The sequence below is a fragment of the Halichoerus grypus genome, chromosome 1 (genome assembly GCF_964656455.1).
Source record: "Halichoerus grypus chromosome 1, mHalGry1.hap1.1, whole genome shotgun sequence".
NCBI classification, from domain to species: domain Eukaryota; kingdom Metazoa; phylum Chordata; class Mammalia; order Carnivora; family Phocidae; genus Halichoerus; species Halichoerus grypus.
The window spans coordinates 145,234,164-145,252,970 of record NC_135712.1 but is presented as its reverse complement, the minus strand read 5'-3'; the positions used below and the strand labels follow the sequence as shown (position 1 = coordinate 145,252,970).

The 18,807-nt window shown below is 39.8% G+C and overlaps 1 protein-coding gene across 4 annotated transcripts in view; it reads right to left on the bottom strand.

The window, feature by feature from the left end:
* ULK4 (unc-51 like kinase 4) overlaps positions 1 to 18,807 on the bottom strand; it is a 594,792-nt gene that overhangs the window by 518,995 nt on the left and 56,990 nt on the right. The gene's annotated exons all lie outside the window — the stretch shown is intronic.

The window sequence follows — 18,807 nt, the reverse complement described above, 5'->3', positions numbered from 1 at the left end:
CATGGTACTGCCCCTTTCAGTCGGCCTCCCAATGCAACTCCCAAATGTTCCAGGAATGGCATTCACCCCACCCCTCTTCTTCTCTTTGGACCAAGAGGTAAGAGCAACTCCACTATTACTAACCCCGGATAACTGCACTATCCCTTGTACTTAATAACCCCTTTGTAAATGAACCATCAACAAATTATCCCAATTTGAGTGTACCATGTGTGAAGAACTATGAATGATATAATTCCCTCTGAAAGCATCACTTTCCAGTTTTTCCCGTACTAGTTTCTGAAACCAATTAACATTAGAAATGATGGCATTTCCTTCCCCTCTCCCCAAGAGCTGGATTCGTCTTTTCCTTCTTGGAAAATCATACCAATATCATACACTTAGACTGACCAATGACTAAGTTGTCAGATTTCATTTTGAGTAATAGCCTTTGAAGCCTTCATAAACTATTGATTTTATACTTTTGAGCTAGTTTTAGTCAAATTAAAAAAAAAAAAAAAAGGAACTGCTGGAATTGCCAGGGACAGTGGATTCATATGTCATCTTGGTATCAGAGAATTAGCCCCTGTATTTGGCTTGACCACTCATCCAGCAACAATGCTCACCAATGGCAACTGTGTGGCAGTGGCTAAGGGAGGGTAGTACTAAGTAAGACACCAGCAGTCCGCAGAGGCCTCAATCTAGAATCAACCTACGATGATGAAAAAGTCATGCTGTTCTAACAAGTGCTTTCTTACCAATGTCAGGTACTGCAGAGCCAGGACTCTCTGGCAGCTATATTGGAAAGAGATGCATACCCTCTATTTCCACCCTTCTCCACCTCCCTCTGGCAACCATAAATTAAACCTAACAAAGAGGGAAGGAGAAGCCATTCCAGACAGAAAAAACAAAGCCAGATGTATACTCCAGGTACTGCCACACTGTCGTGGGAAACCCCTTCTTCTGTATCTAATGAAGGAGCTAGTAGGGTATAGATGATATATTTACATATCTTTATTGAGGGTTAAATGACATTTTTATCTGGGATCAACAGAACACAATTATGCCTGCTACATAAATGTTTTCTTAAGAAACCAAGTTACCATTGTCCATTAATACTGAATCTTTTAGGGACTTGAATAATGTAAAAGTTATGGCACAAAGAACATAACCTCAATACTGCGGTTGGAGCTTGCTATATGTAACTATTATTTACTTGTTACTATGTTCTTAATAGTCATCCCATCAACACTCCTCAAATAGTAGAAATACAAAGGAAGCTCATTTTAAATTGCAGTTTTCTGCCTCAGGGATCAGCTCTGATTAGTTTTGTTTTGTGCGACTCTCCCCATCACCAATTCTTTCCAGGTTTCTTTCATCTAATAGAAAATTAAATGTGATGCTCTGCTAGGTTCCCAAGGATTACTAAATTATATCACATTCAAATATATAAGCCTCACAACTGCTACTCTAAAAATATTATAACAAAGGTATGTGCATAGCCCAGGTAAAACGAGCACAAAAATCAGAGCAGAAAACACAGAAGCTAAAAATTGTTCTACAAGATGTCAGGTAAGAAATTAAACGAATTCTACCATTATAAGAAATTAGGAAACATGCCTTTCAAGAGTTCTTTAATGTGAGATGTTTAATTTGTATGCAAAAGTGATTCAAATATGGCAATTCCCTAAATGATATGTAGTTCAGCATCATGGTTTAATACAACAAATCCAGAATGTTTCACTTTATTCTACACAAAGACCTGAATGTTATTCAACTCTCGCTTTATCGTTTTCAACAAATTTGTCTCTGGCGCTGTCCAAAAAGTAACAGAAAAACAAGTTTAGCAGGGAGGTACAAGGGCAGAGTCGCTGAAACTAACAATGTGGATGATTATAATTGATAACAGTCTCAGCTCAGGGCTACAAACAATCCAGAAATGGTTTCACAGTATCTGATGTAAACGATGGCATCTCTCAGCCCCTCAACACAACAACTCCTGAGGAGAGCACATTGACACAGCAGTGGGTACAAAGCACTCTGTGGGGCTATTTAATAACTACGAAAGGGGGGAAAATATAAATCCAACAAGGAAGAAGTCATTTTGTTGTTTGTTTTTTTAGGAAAGCATCTAGCACCATTTTTACAAATTGCCATCAACAAGAACTTGCTCAAATGCAGGTTTTAGAAAGAAAAGTATTACCAGAAACACAGCTAATTTTTTTTTTAATAGTTCTTCCCACTGGTCGCATTTGAGCAACTACTTTGTCTTGAGCTGAGACACATACACTGGCAGACACACAACACTGTTATTAACCAAGTCCTGATGATGGGCCAAATTTAAATAAAGAACAGCGAAATCATTTTCTGAGATTATCGTCGAAAATTTATCTCTCTCTCTGCTTCCTGTTGCCCTGTCATGCAGCAAAGGTGATACTGAACCTAACTCAAAGTATATTTCGGGGTTTTTGGGGGGTTTTTTTGTTTTTTTTAAAGATTTTACTTATTTGAGAGAGCGAGAGAGAGCACACATGCACACACAGAGGGGGAGGGAGAAGCAGACTCCCTGCCGAGCAGAGAGCCAGATGCAGGGCTCGATCCCAGAGTCTTGGGATCACGACCTCAGCCAAAGGCAGATGCTTAACCACCTGAGCCACCCAGGTGCCCTTGAAAGTATATTTGGAAGTGAGATGCAGCTGGTGTCCTTCTCACTCCTTCTAACATTCCCAAAACTTCTGTCATGACAAAGGACCCGTGATTGAGTACATTCTCATATTACACTAGCCTCCTGGGTGCCCTTGACTACTGACCCCCTGCTCACTCCTCTTCTCCACTGAGGACACTGGTTCCTTGCTCCTCACCTTCTTTCCTACCTGCACTCCTGTCTACACCTTCAGCAAAGTGGACATCCATGTGGAAGACACACCCAGCACCCTGACCACACGGTTTCCTTGGGCTCATTGTTCAGTTCATTAGCCTGTTCCTCCACCCCGACTCAGCCACTCACCCACAGGCACCTCCTGGACCCTGACAGTACCTCCAGCACTTCTCACATTCAAACACTCTTTAATCTCCACTCCCATCTTTTTAAGATCCTTTTTCAAAGCCCTTCCACAATTATTTTTTAAACTCAACAATACCATCCAAGCCAATGAGTGCACCACCTTCTTGCTTTACTTGCTTTCCTACCTGGACTGGGTCCTGGGGTGTAAGACTCAAAATCACAGGGCCTCGTGTGAAAGGGTTTGGAAGTGGCCACTCTCTCCCTCCAATGGACTCAACCACTCCCTTGACTGAAACCTGTCTTAGACTTAAACAAAATTAACTTTTGGATAACACTATAAAGAGAATAAAATGACAAGCCACAGACTGGAAAAAAATACTGCAAACCACATATCTGATAAAGGACTTATATCCAGAATATATAAAGCACTCTCAGATACAGATATTTAGATATACAGACAGATCACTAAAGAGTGAGAGTTGGTAAATGGATGGATGATAGGAAGACAGATGGCAAAGTTCAGTAATAAGAAAACAATCTTAACTTTGGAGATTATGATTTCCTGAAAAGGATTTGTTCTATGCCCATCCAGCCTCATCTCTTTCAACCACATGCTTCCCAACTGCAAAGTGACTTGGATCATCACTAGTTACACCTACATCCTGAGACCTCCACCATGCTATTATCATTCATGCTATGTTGCCTGTCTTGTACCTTCTCATAAAGCTAAGTAAATCAGGTTGAATGAAAATAAATGTAAATAAATACATATATTAATGTATATACTACTACATATGTATATACTACCATACATAGGGGGATTGAATTCACCAGAAGTCATCTAGCCCAGAGATATTTTGGGGGGAAGGTTTTTAATAATATATTAACAGACATGGGGCTCTCCAAATTGTTCTTCTTCAGGCAATTCCAGAAAGTTGGGTCATTCAGGCAACTTGTCCATTTCATTTAAACTGTCAAGTATGTAAGCCTACAATTAGTACCCCTTAATGGATGTTGAATTTATACTGCTATCTCCCTTTTAGTCCTGACAATGGTGACTTTGATTTTTTTTTCTTTTGATCAATCTGGCTAGAAGTTCAATAATCTTAAGATACCAAAGTATGAACTATTGGTTTCACTGTTTTTTATCTATTGCTACTTTTCCAATTCATTGATTTTGCCTCTTATTTTTTATCATACCTTTATTTTAATTGCATTGGATTTATTTTGCTCTCCTTTTTCTAGTTCCTTAAATTGGAACTTAAAACAGACTTACTTTCGGGCGCCTGGGTGGCTCAGTTGGTTAAGCGACTGCCTTCGGCTCAGGTCATGATCCTGGAGTCCCGGGATCGAGTCCCGCATCGGGCTCCCTGCTCAGCAGGGAGTCTGCTTCTCCCTCTGACCCTCCTCCCTCTCATGCTCTCTGTCTCTCATTGTCTCTCTCGCAAATAAATAAAATCTTAAAAAAAAAAAAAAATTAAAAAAAACAGACTTACTTTCTAATATAGTGGGGTTCTGAAAGTATAGTGCCTGAACCAGCAGCATCAAAAATCACCTAATAATTGTATTAGAAATGCCAATTATTATGCCCTACTCCAGACCTACTGAATGAGAAGCTCTGGAGGTGATGTCCAACAATCTGCATTTGAACAAACCTCCCATGTAATTCTGATGCAGTCAGAGGAGTCTTCAGAACTCCTGTTCTAACAAATGGGCATTTCAAGCTATAGCTATTTCCCTCTTAGTCCCACTTTAGCACATGACAAAAATTTTGCTGTATTAGGTGTTCATTATCATTTAGTTTAAAATATTTAAAGCCTCTTGAGCATTCTTCATTGGCACATGAGTTATTTAGAAGTATTTCAATTTCCAGGAGAGCCTGGGTGGCTCAGATGGTTAAGCATCGGCCTTCGGCTCAGGTCATGATCCCAGGGTCCTGGGATCGAGCCCCGCATCGGGCTCCCTGCTCAGCGGGAAGGCTGCTTCTCCCTCTCCCACTCCCCCTGCTTGTGTTCCCTTTCTCGCTGTGTCTCTCTCTGTCAAATAAATAAATAAAAATCTTTTAAAAAAAAAGTATTTCAATTTCCAAACATTTGGGGGATTTCCCAGATTTCCTCTTGTTATCTATGTCTAATTTAATTCCACTGTAGTCAGATAATTTATTCTAAATTTTAATTAATGTCATTAATTCCACTTATTTTAATCCTTTAAAATATGTTTTGTGGCTGAAAATGTCTTAGTGGATATTCAGTGTGCACTTAAAATGAATGTGTTTTACAGTTGCTGGAGTTAGTGTTCCATGAATGACAACTAGTTCAGTTTCATTTGTATCATTCAAATCTTTTATGTCCCAACTTTGTCTCCCTGTTTAAAACATATCTAACAATTATAATGAATTTGTCTACTTCTACTCGTAGTTCTAGCAAATGTTCCTTCATCTATTTTAAAGTGCTATTCGTTAAAAAAAATAAAAAAATAAAAATAAAGTGCTATTTGTTGATATATACAAATTAAGGATTGTTAATACCTTCCTAATGAGTTGAAACTTTTTTTTTTTTTTTTAAGATTTTATGTATTTATTTGAGAGAGCAAGAGTGAGAACAAGAGCAGGGGAAGGAGCAGGGGCAGAGGGAGAGGGAAAGAATCTCAAACAGACTCCATGCTGGGTGCAGAGCCCGACACGGGGCTCAATTCCATGACCCTGAGATCACAACCTGAGCCAAAACCAAGAGTCAGACGCTTAACCAACTGAGCCACCCTGGTGCCCCGAATTGAAACTCTCATTATAAAATACTCCTCTTCATCTCTGGCAATACTCCCTTAATGTCTACTTTGTTATTAATATATCCACACAAGCTTTCTTGTTATTAGTGTATCCATAGTATATATTTTCCTATGTTTTTTAGCTTATCTTTAGTAGGCCTCATATAAACTGTACATAGCTAGGTTTCTCTCCTTGATCCAGTATGACAATCTCTCCCCTTTTGAATAGACTATTTAGTAATTACATTCAATGCCAGTGGCTTAATGTGTGAAATTTAAGTCTATCATCTTGCTATTTGCTTTCTCTTCGTCCCATTGGATCTTTCTTCCTTCTTTCCTGACTTCTTCTGAATTGAGCATTTAGTATTCTATTTAATCTCCTCTATTGTCTATTTAGGCATAGCTGTTTAATTTTTTACTAGATATTCTGCAGATTATAAGAGCATCTGTAAGTTATCACAATTCACCTTAAATCAACATTACACTATTTCATAAACAGTACAACACAAACAATATGTATATAAAAGACATAAAAAATAGAGACAGAAGATGGGGCTCCTGGGTGGCTCAGTCATTAAGCATCTGCCTTCAGCTCAGGTATGATCCCAGGGTCCTGGGATCGAGCCCTGCATCGGGCTCCCTGCTCAGCGGGAAGCCTGCTTCTCCCTCTCCTACTCCCCGTGCTTGTGTTCCCTCTCTCGCTGTGTCTCTCTCTGTCAAATAAATAAATAAAATCTTAAAAAAAAAAAAAATAGAGACAGAAGAAATATTTGATATTTCAACAAGAATCTTGTTGAACCTGGACCAAGATATACAAAGAGGACACTAGGCATATCATACTCAAACTGCTGAAAATCAAAACTAAAGAGAAAAATCTTGAAAGCAATTAGAGAAATACTATATATTTCATTCTGGGGGAACAATCACATGAACGAATGCTGACTTCTTATCAAAAAACATCAATGCCATAAGATGCTAGAACAATATTTTTAGAGTGTTGAAAGAAAAAAAAAAAAAAACGCTATCTCAGAATTCTGTATCTAAAAAAAGATTCTCAAAAACAAAGAAATAAAGAGAAAATGGGCAAATTCATTTCCAAACAGAGAATTCAACACAAAATGTTAAAGTAAATCTTTCAGGCTAAAGGGAAATAGGCCTAGATACAAAAACCTGGGTTTATAAGAATAAAGAATACTATAGAGCGGGGCATCTGGGTGGCTCAGTCATTTAAGAGTCCAACTCTTGATTTTGGCTCAGGTCATGATCTCAGGGTCGTGAGATCGAAGCCCGAGTCGGGCTCCACACTGAGCGTGGAGAGTGCGTAAGATTCTCTCTCTCCCTCTGCCCCTACCACCCCCTCTAAAAAAAAAAAAAAAAAATACTATAGAGGTAAATATGTTGGAAAATAAAGCACTTTTTCTTAATCATAAACTCACAGGGAGCCACAGAAAGTAGTACAGAGAGATCCCATATTCTCTTCCTCCAGTTTCCCACAATGATTAATATCCTACACAGTTATAGTACATTATCAAAAACCAAACATTCGGCATTGGTACAATATGTACGTATAGTTCTACTTCATTTTATCACAATGCGCAGATTCGTGTAACCACCATCGCAACCATAATACAGAACTAATTCATTATTACCAAGATCTAGCTATGCCTTTACAGTAAAACTCACACTCTTCTCTCCGTATCCCTAACCCCTAGCAACCACTGGTCTGTTTTCTAGTTCTATGATTTTGTCATTTCAAGAATAATATATAAACTGACCTTTCACTCAGCACAACACCCTTGCTGATACCACCCAAATTATTATAAATAGTTCCTTCCTCTTTACTGTGAAGTACTATTCCATGGTAAAGATGTACCAAGGTTTGTATAATGACTCACAAATTGAAGGATATTGTAGTATTTTCAGGTTTTGGCTATGATAAAGCTGGTTCGAATAGTCAAATACAGTCTTTTGAATGAACATAGGATTTCATTTCTCTGAAAGAGAGTCCAGGAGCAAAACTGTTGAGTCATATGGCAAATGTAGGTTTAATTTTTTCAAAACTGCCAAAATGTCTTCTAGAGTGGACGTACCATTTTCCATTCCCACCAGCAATGTAAAAAGATCCAGTTCTCAGCATCTTTGCCTGCACTTGGTATTGTCATGATTATGTTAATTGTTTTAATACACATGTAGATGAAATCTTAGTTTGCTTTTCTCTAATGAATAATGCTAAATATCTTTTCATGTGCTTATTTCCATATATCCTCTTTGGTGAAATGTCTCTCGTGTCTTTTCCTCATTTTCTAATTTTTTTGTTCATTTGTTTACTGTTGAGTTTTGAGAGTTCTTTACTATTCTAAATATGAGTCCTTTGTCCGAGACGTAGTTTGCAAATATTTCCTCCCGTGTGTAGTTTGTCTTTTCATCAGCTTAACAGGGTCTTTGCCAGAGCGAAAGTTTCTCATTTTGATGAAATCCCATTTACTGATTTCTTTTTTTTATGGATCATGCTCTTGGCATTAAGTATAAGAAATCTCAGAGGGTACCAAAGAGTTTCTCCTCTGAATACTGTGGATAATCTTAGTTTCCTATAAAGAAAGTGTTTTGTTGTCAAGCAGTTAAAATACTGGCCAATCACCTCCATCCTATGAAGGCTTGGTTTTCCTATACTCCCAGGGCATGGTTCTTAGATCTAAAGTATAGCCCTCCTGGAATTTCAATGGAAAGTCCACGGTGTTTATCAAGCCCCTCTTAACTTCGTGGGACTTGACCCCCAAAGTCTATCTCCCCAGCACTGGGCAACTGCTGAAAATTTCTGCTCAACTCTTCAACCTCCCAGCTGCCACTTTCTGCCTGTTTCCATGCAGTATCATTCAGCACACGCACAGCTTCCAAGTTAGCCAAGGACTGCAGAGGAACTGGTGCACATATTTTGTGGCTTTGCTCTTGAAGATTTCCCCCCACTCCTTTTCTACCCTGCCTAGTGGTGCCAAGTTCCAACCACAATTTCTTGGCCCAGCAAGACTGTTGTGTTCTACCTGGGCTCTGTTCCCTGGCATGAATTCAGATCTCCTGCAGGGGATAAGCCAATTAAAAGTACATCTCTCATAGCCTGCCTGCCTCCTCCTTTAAATAGTGTGTCCTCTTCAGCTTCTATGTACTTTTGTTATATTCTGTCCAGATTCATTATTGTTATGGGCAGTATGGTTAACCCAATATAGCTTCTCGACCATTACCAGAACCAGAACTCCATCCCCTGATTTTTATGTTAATTTTTCAGTTTGGAAGAAGTATAAATTTATACCCCAAACATGATGAAACTCAAAAAACTGGTTACAGGGGCACCTGGGTGGCTCAGGTAAGCATCCGACTCTTGGTTTCGGCTCAGGTCATGAGGTTAGGGTCATGAGATTGAGCCCCGCATCAGGCTCCACACTGGGCATGGAGCCTGCTTCAAATGCTCTCTCTCTCCAAGTAAAAACAAAGTGCTGCACAGTGTGATTAAAATAATGTAACTTGTAGTTTTAAAAAAATACACATCTAACGCTTGTATATGCAAGGATCCCTCTGAAAAAAATACTTCGATTCTGTAGAAGGAAGGGGCTCTGTGGGTTGGGAACAAAGAGGGAGGGAGGGTCACTGTTTGCTGTTTGAGGTGTGTTCCATGTGCACCTGTAACTCATTCTAGTTGATCATAATTTCTTAAACCCTAATAAAAAAGATTGACTAGCACCACAAAAAAAATAATTTCTCCCTCTTCCTCTGCCCCTCCCTCTCGCATGCAGTGACAAGTTTATATGGGAGACAATTTTTCCCTTTCTAGAGTTAAAGATAAAAAAATCAACAAACTTCCCTGTTATCTCCTTGTGTAGACAGGTGTGCTGTCGCTCTTTTCTTATTTCCCCTCTTCCAAATGCCCCTTCTACTAGTAGGAGTAGCCCGTCAAGGGTCTTATTCCCAACTAACTGCTTCGGGGAAACCTCAAGCTTAATCTTCTGTTCTTAAATTATACAAAATCTCAAAACTCTAATAGCAATAACGACCAACCCACCTGCCCTAAACAGCCTTAAGGTCTTACCATTTCAGATTTCAGTTCTCCCTATTTCTGACTTTTGACAATTTCCTTTATTTTCTTGTGCATTCAGCTAAGTATTTTAAAGTCTCTTTGTTATATTTTATCCTGCATTTCTAATTTTTTTTGCTATTGAAGTATTTTCAGATTATCTAAGTAGCTATGTCGCCATACTTAAGAAGGCCATATATTATTTTTATAATGAGAAAAAATCAGAATAAATGTTACATGGAAAAACTCTAGGGAAAAACAATTTCACATATGTACATAAAACACAGCTAGGAATACAGCCAAAAAATACAAGTATCATTTGTTCTTCAAAAAAGTTGTAGGTTGGGCGCCTGGGTGGCTCGTCAGTTAAGCGTCTGCCTTTGGCTCAAGTCATGGTCCCAGGGTCCTGGGATCAAGCCCCGCACTGGGCTCCCTGCTTGGCGGGGGTCTGCTTCTCCCTCCCTCTGCAGCTCTCCCTGTTCAGTCTCACTTTCTCTCTCAAATAAATAAAATCTTAAAAAAGAAAAATGTATAGGGATTTAAAAAAAAAAAAGAATGAGAAAATTATCATTTTTGCAACCTAATGGACTAAGGCATCTAAGCAATGATCATAATGGATGCTAGTAACTATGAAGTAAAAGAGCGATGGGCAACTTCGCAATAAGGCTGATAACAGCTGGAGCCAGTGAGCGATCCTAACATCAGTCACAGTGAGGCAACCAGACATTCCCCGCCTCTCCCTGTGAGGCAACAGGAAATACACAGCACCAACTATGAAGAATTCCTATCCCCCCTCCAAAAAACTGAACTTGAGTCTAACAAGGCTATACATCAAAAACTACAGTTCACAGGAAATGTAAGTGATTAAGGACCATGTGAAATGACATCAAGAGGGTGGAATAAAATTTCCGACATTCCAGCTTTGTCTAAAACAAATGACAATTTGTCTTTAATAGATGGCACTAAAACACAATAGGGAAATGTTTGAAATTAAAAGACTGAAGAGTCTACATTATCTAAATGCAATGCAAGACCCTATTTCAAGCCCGGCTCAATGAAAAGTTACAAAATGACATGTATGGGACCATCAGGAAAATCTGGAGAGTGGCTGTGACCTCACGGGTCCCTGCAAGGAACTAGCATGGCTGCAGCAAAGGAGGGTCTGTCCTCCAGCCGCCATGAAGCCCAGGGCACCACCAGCCCAAGCCTCCCACCCCTAAAGGCCAGGACACCTCCGCTCAGCCCGCAGCTCCCACTCACAGCATGGAGCAATTAATCTGGGGTTGAGAAGAAGCCTTACAGCCCAAGAGATGGTCCATAACCACTAGAAACCTCATTGCTGGATAACCTGTCCCTGTGCATAAAGAACCTGAATGGTATGAGACCAGATTTGGGGCATGTTCCAGGCTTACTCTGTAATCAAACTCCTCCTTTGACTCAGATGGAGGAGACTGCACTTCTATATATAATGACAGATTTTAAATTAGATAATGACAATGATACCTTTAATTACATTGTCAAGGAAATTACTGAAGCTGTTCTAGTCCAATGAAAACTCTGTAGGTAAATAGAATGTCTCCATAATCCCATTACATAAGATAAATAAGTTTCACTTACTCGAAAGATGACTATTCAGGGGGCCACTGGAAAGGAAACCAATCATTTATCAACAATACAATACATGGGCTGCTAAACCAAATTCAAAGGAATGTTTTTGTTCCTACCCACATTTAAACCACAGCAATTCAAGATGGGTGCCTGCCGATGCCTACATGACAAAGAATAACTATGATGTCCACATTGCCCCTGACTGGTGGGTCTGGGATCCACTTGAGCTCTGTCTCTTAGTAATACTGGGTTATTCATTCTCTGCGGTAATAAGATATATGAAGGTTTCCCACCCAAATGGTCTGGATGCTTTAGGTTAGGATATCTTGCACCCAAAATGACTAAATAGGACTCCTTCAATACTAGCCAGGTTGAAACATATGATCATTTGTACATAAAGTGACTCCTCATAGGTGAGCTTCCTGTGAACTTCCAAATCCTAATACTCAAAAAAGCTCTAGTTTCTATACATTTGTCAGAATGCTTTTTCTTCAACTGGGAGTTAATGAATTCGAAAAAACTCACTAATTTTTCTGCAATTATTGAAAAAAGTTTTAACGATACCCTAAATGCTCCTCAAGCAGTACAAACTGAAATAAATGGTTTATCTCCAGCAGTACTCCAAAATGGGAAGAGTCCTTGATGCCCTGACAGCTCAGCAAGGAGGTACATGTCCTGTCATCGGTGAACTGTTGTTTCTAGGTCGACAAATCAGGAATTGTTACCCAAATTAGATTTGGGATCCTAAATACCAGATAAAATTTTTTCATCAAATAAGTGACACCTCTTCCATAGACTCATTTAACTTGTTAAACCTTGGCTCCTAGGAATCCCTGCTTTGGGGGATTTTTCAGTCCTTGGCTACTGTTCTTATAGTCATCAAATGAACCTCCCTACTGGGTTGTACACTTGCCGGGATTTCAAATGTCTATTGGCAGCCACATGCACACCAAATGACATCCTTAAAAATCAGGCAACTGGATGAAATCAACAACCACCACATAAGTGATGAAGACAGTAACTACGTGGCCCTCCAGCCTGACAACTCCTAATGGAAAACAGTGAATATGGGACTCTTTGGCCTGCTGAGAGCATAACCAAAAAGAGGGAATTATTAAAATCAAACAGAGACCAGACTTGAAAACTCCCTCAGCAGACAAAACCAGTTAGTCATACAAGCAAAGCTTAATTTAACTTATTTTGCAGAACAAGCAAGGATAACTTGATCTAGGTCACTTCTTGCTTTTCCTCTGGATATCATAAGTGAAATATAAACAGTTCCCCAAAATCGATAGGAGGTATCCGCTAACCAATTCCCTTTAAGAGAATTCCAACATTATAACCAATCACTGTAAAGAATAAACACTCCCTGCCTTCACAGTATATAAATCTGCTTTACAACAGCATACCTCTGAGCCTCATTCCGTTTTGAGTGCTCCCAGTTTACAAACTCTTTGGTATGTGCACAATAAACCTTTACTAATTACTACTTCAAAAAAAGAAAAAAGAAAGAAAAAGTCTGAATACTGACAGGTTACTAGAGGATATTCAGAAAACACTAATGATTTTGTTGGGTGTGATAACTGGTTTTTTTCTTAATTCTTTTCTGTTAAATATACTGAAATATTTATGAGTTAAATATGATGTCTGGGATTTTTTAAAACATACTGGCGTAAGGAGGTGGGGAAAGGAGAGGGAATGAGATGGGGAAGGAGAGGAGGGGGAACAAGAGAGAGATAAGATTTTGACAAACAACATTGGCAAAGTGCTAGTGATTATGGGAAGTGAGTGGTATCCCCTTATTTTTGTCTCTCTACTTTTATGTATGTTGAAATCTTCCACAATAAAAATGTTTAATGAAGAGATGGAATTAGAATGTTAGTTTTTTCCAGTTCTAAATTTTAGATCCTATATTCAACTTCCTAAAACATGTCCATTGCATGCTTAAGACAATCTATGCAGCAGAATATCAGGAATATTCTTAAAAATTATTACACATAAGAATCATAATCATCACAGGGTGCTAAGTGTGTTATCTAGGAAGACAGGCTCAAGAAGCTGGCTATCTCCTTCTTTAGAAAAAATAAAGAAGAATGGAATAAATGCTTCTAAATACATACAAGAGATCACGATCAGCTCTTTTCTGTGGCCACTGGTGATAGAGTTAGATGAAACAGACTTAATTTATACCACCAGGATAGCAAAATAGCTTTTTCTCCATCTCTTCTCTTCGTAATAAATTATACTGCCATACTTCCCTACTATTCTTTTAATCGTTTATTAAGTCCTTCAATGCTGACTCAGTGCCTAAAATACTCGTTGCTCTGCTGGCCAGGCATTGTGGGTACAAAGATAAATAATAAAATAAGGTTCTATACCTTTAAAATGCCTATAAGATCTTCAACCGCAATTCGGGGGCGGGCGGCGGTCCACCAGTAGTAAACCTACTGGGGAAATCAGGATATATCTCACACTTGAGATTTTATTCATGATTTACTGAAAAATATCTATGAACACCCACAATTATGAGTGTTAGAGAAACCTGGTCTCCAGAGTTCTGAAGCTAAGATTCACCAATGCGCTCCATGCGGTTCTCAAATCCCCTGAAATGACTGCATTTTTCTGGATAGGCTGCCATGGTGTTCATTAATCTCAAATGGTAATAATCGGTAATGGAATAAAACCATATGCCATGCAGTAAAAACTCCAAAAACCAGGGAAAAGATGAAACACTACACAGTATACCTGTTAAGTCAGCTTCCTCTTAAGTGGAAAGAAATTCTTAAACTTGTCAAACTTTGTTTCCAGTGTTTGAGTGCCCTCTAGTGGCTGCTTTAATTGTCACAACCAACTGCTCGCAGCCGGAATTAAGAATGAAAAAGTGTGAGAAGTAACAGAAGAGAAGATGACATCATCAGGAGCACCCAGCACAATTTCAAGTTACTCTGTGAACTTCTCATTATCCAAAGGAACTTAGTTCACAATATGCATAATTCAGAAGTTTCCCAGATAACACATGACACACTACTGCATTTTTTTAATAAGTATAATTTTTCCCGTTTCATTTCAAATTAATAAAACATCAGCAAACACCCAGAAAAGAACAGTACATGAATGAAGGACACCAGAACCTCAGGAATTAACACCCATCTCTCCCCTGTCAGTGGAGGCAGCATCGAGAATGCAATTGTTTAATAAGGAACAGAACAGGAGTTGGGCAGTATTTTGAGAACACGAAGTACCCAGTCTCTGAAGGGAGGGAAGCACGGGCTAATGAACAACCTGAGTGCACACAGAGACAAGGACGCTTCCAGAACTGCCCCACCAAACACTCTCGGCGGCAGCAGCAACAGCAATTGCCAGGGGGACAAGCCACAGGCATGGAGCCAGGGGGTGAGCTGACACATCACTCGGGGTGACTGACAGGTCCCCAGTTACTGCAGAGGCCTTCTGCCCAGACCCACGGGAATTCCTACAGCAGCACAATATACTCTCTGCAGTCACTGCCACATGGAGCCCCAAGCACAAGGACACCACGGGGGTGCAGACAACCTCTCAGTTCCAGCCTTGGCCTCCAGCCCGTCTTCCCAGATTCTGCGACAAGGCACCCCTCACCTTCACACCTTCCATGACTTCTACCTACATCCGCCTCTCCTTCATGATGTCCAGCATCAAGAGGGAGCTGACCCTCTGAACAAGAACCTTCATAGCCCCTGGACATTTCTGAATCTGTAGATCAATCTTTCCCCAGGAAATGTTCCTACTGATGTCTAGGACAACGGCCCATGACCAGGAGACTCATTTAGGCTTGCTGCTCAAAGCTGGGGTTCATTATTCACAATGCTACTTAGCATCCCATTGTGTGAATGTGACACACTTTGTCCTTTCTACTGTTGATAAGTATACCAGTTATTTCACACTTAGGGCTGTTACAAATAAGGCTGGTAATATACATTATTGCACATGTCACGTGGTACACTGGGTTACAAGGTAGGGGATTCTGGCTTACAGAGTAAAGATGTCCTCAGTCCAGAGTGGCTGTGGCCAGTTACATTCCCACCAGCAGCATACAAGCCTTCCTTCTGCTCAGTACTTTCACCAACATTTAGGATTGTGAGGCTTTTTCATTTTTGCCAATCTGGTGACACTCTCGTTATTTCATTTTGGTTTTGATTTGTATTTCTCTGATGCCTCAGTACTTTTCATATTTAATTTTAGAATTTATACTGGCCAGACCTAGTTATTAAAGTCTGCCTTCAAATAGCACAGCAATCCGCCAATCTGTCAACACTTTGAAATCTATCCAGAAAGAAAGCATATATCCAGAATAAAATCATTTTTTACTGCATCTACCACTACGAACCTGGTCCAAGTCACCATCACCCCTCACCTGAACTACCACAGGCTCTTCTTAAAGTGGTCTCTCTGATTCTATCTTGCCCCTGTCCTTGTAACACAGTGATCCTCTTCAAACATAAGCCACATCGAGGCTCTCCTCTGCTCAAATTCCTCCAATCGCTTCCCATCTCATTCAGAATAAAGTCCCAATTCTGACCAGGGCTTAGGACAAGGCTTGGGATGACGTAGCCCCTGGCTACCTCACTAACTTCATCTCCTGTGTCCTCCTCCTGAGTCTCCCTCTCGCTCAGTTCCAGCTACATAACCTCCGTGTTGTTCCTGGAAACATGCCAACCACTCTTCCATCGCCAATCCTTTGCACCTGCTGTTCACCCTTCCCCCAACTGAGGGAAGTGTTCCCCCGATCCCTTCAGGTCTCTGCTTGGACGTTCCTCTCCAAGGCTTTCCCTGACAAACCCATCTAAAATGGCGCCGCCACCACCTCATCCTCCCCAAACACCACTAGCCTACTTTTATCTTTTTCATTGCATCTATCACCACCTAACACTACATATCTGCTCGCTCACTCTCTCTTTCCTCACACTAGAACATGGACTCCATCAGAACAGGGATTTTTCTCTCTCGCTCAACATTGTACCTTGGTACCTAGACAGTACCTTGTATATACACAGCCACTGATAAATATTTGTTGAACAAGGAACAAAAGAGTATCAATACAATTAATAAAACAGTACCTATGAATTTCTTCTAGAACAAGATAAGAACCTGCCTGGAGTAATGGTTTTCCTGCACGTAACACACTGCCATGCCCATAAGAGATACTCAATAAATGTTCAATTAGTAAAAGAACAACAATGATTTGTCTTGTCCTTTCCTATTCCCTTCTCTCCCCCTTCCAGATCTTCTAAACCAATGTAGAATTTACTTCCATGCTACCATTAATTTTTTCACAGTATATACATTCTTTTTCAAGAATCCCTTTTTTCCAGGTTACACATCACATTAACAGCTATTATTTGGATTTAAATGTTAATGGATTCATTGTTTATGTGTCCTTCTTCTCTACCTGAAAATTTGGTTATAGGCAGCTATATGTTAGTGAAATTAAGACTGAGTCTCTGAATTTCTGAAAAAGTCTTCCTTTTGCCCTCACAAGCAGGCAATAAGATGGCTGCACAGAGAAATTTAAGGTCACACGATCCCTTAAGTGTTGTTCTATTCCTATTGTTTTCCATATCTTCAGCTTGTAGTGTTACAAATAAATTATATGCAAGTCTAATTCACTTTTGTTTGTTTATAACCTGAATTTTGGTTTTCTTTTTCTCTTTGTAATTACAAATTTCACCAGGATAGGTCTAAATGTGCATCTTTTTTCAATATCTTGCCTGACATTTGGTGAAACCTTTCATCTAAAGATTGAGTCTTTCTTCAGCTCAGGGTGAAATTTTCTTCTATTATTTCTTTCATGAATGTTTGCTTTGATCTCTCCTTGAAATCCCATTATGTTTATCTTAGACAAGTACAGTCCGATAGAAATACAATTCAAGCCACAAAGGTAATTTAAAATTTTCCAGGAGCCACAGCAAAAAATAAAAAGTGAAATTAATTGTAATAATGTATTTATCCAAATATATCCAAAATATTATCATTTGAAAATGTAATCTATAAAAAATTTACAGGTGAGATGCTCCCCCCCACCCCCCTATTAAGTCTTCAAAATCTGGTATTCAGCTCATCTCAATTCAGACTACCTGCTTTTCAAAGGCCCAATAGTCATTTTGGGCTAGTGTCTGCCATACTGGACAGCAGAACAGATCTTCTGGAACTCTCTTCCATTCTTTTTTAGTTAATAATTTTTAACCTTTCTCTTTTCCTTCTGAATAAAAGAATTCATCCAGCTGATCTTCAAATCCACTAACTCAGCTTCCTAAAGTATTCACCCTACTCATCATGGCACCTACTGAACATTTTAATTCAACAGTCATATTTTACATCTTCAGGGGCTCACTCTTCATGGCACACTGCTCCTGAGCACTGACTGCCTGTTTTGATTATCTAGGAACGCCCTCTAGAATGTCAGGACTTTGTCTTAGAATTTTCTTTAACTTCTCTTCCATCTCCTACAGTACCACTCTGTTTCACTGGAAACTCTTCCTCTGAGTCATCAGAAGAAGCCCCCCACTTATGAGCTAAAAGCCTCTCTGCTTAGTGATACCACCCTATCTGCTTGGTCTTAAAAAGAAAAATCAAGTTTATACATCTCTGATAGCCAAGTTGGGTACCATCAGGGGTTGCATAGGTCACAATTCATTCTTCTTGGTCCCATGAAAACAAGAAAAAGGTTAGACTTAGTGACATTTCCTGTAGATCTCCGCAGAGATCTCACAGTTTCCAGGAAATAGGGATGGAATTAAAAGCAAAGGAAATGCAGGGACCTTAAATTAACTGTCCGTTCACGTCCACTCAGACCAGGGCTAACTGGGATGCCATCCCAGCAACTGGCTGAGGTACTGGACAGCAAAGTTACAGAACATTTTCCATCATTACAGAAAGTTCTATTGGACAATACTTGGCTAAACAATTCCTCCTAAAGCCCCAAATACCACACCACCAGGTTCCGGCTCTATAAAAATCCCCTCTTCTTCCCACTTCCTTCTCCCCACTTTCTCCTTCCTTCAAGAGTTATTGCCCTGGGGCGCCTGGGTGGCTCAGTTGGTTAAGCGACTGCCTTCGGCTCAGGTCATGATCCTGGAGTCCCTGGATCGAGTCCCGCATCGGACTCCCTGCTCAGCAGGGAGTCTGCTGCTCCCTCTGACCCTCCCCCCTCTCGTGTGCTCTCTCTCATTCTCTCTCTCTCAAATAAATAAATAAAATCTTAAAAAAAAAAAAAAGTTATTGCCCTTGCCCTTAAAAGCCTTGGTTCTTTTCGCCTATTTCGACGCTTGACACTCCCCTAGTCCAAAGGATAAAGGATGCTCAAAAAGGCAGTTCAATGGTAGCATTCACTTGATGGGACTTAGATTTACTAATTAAC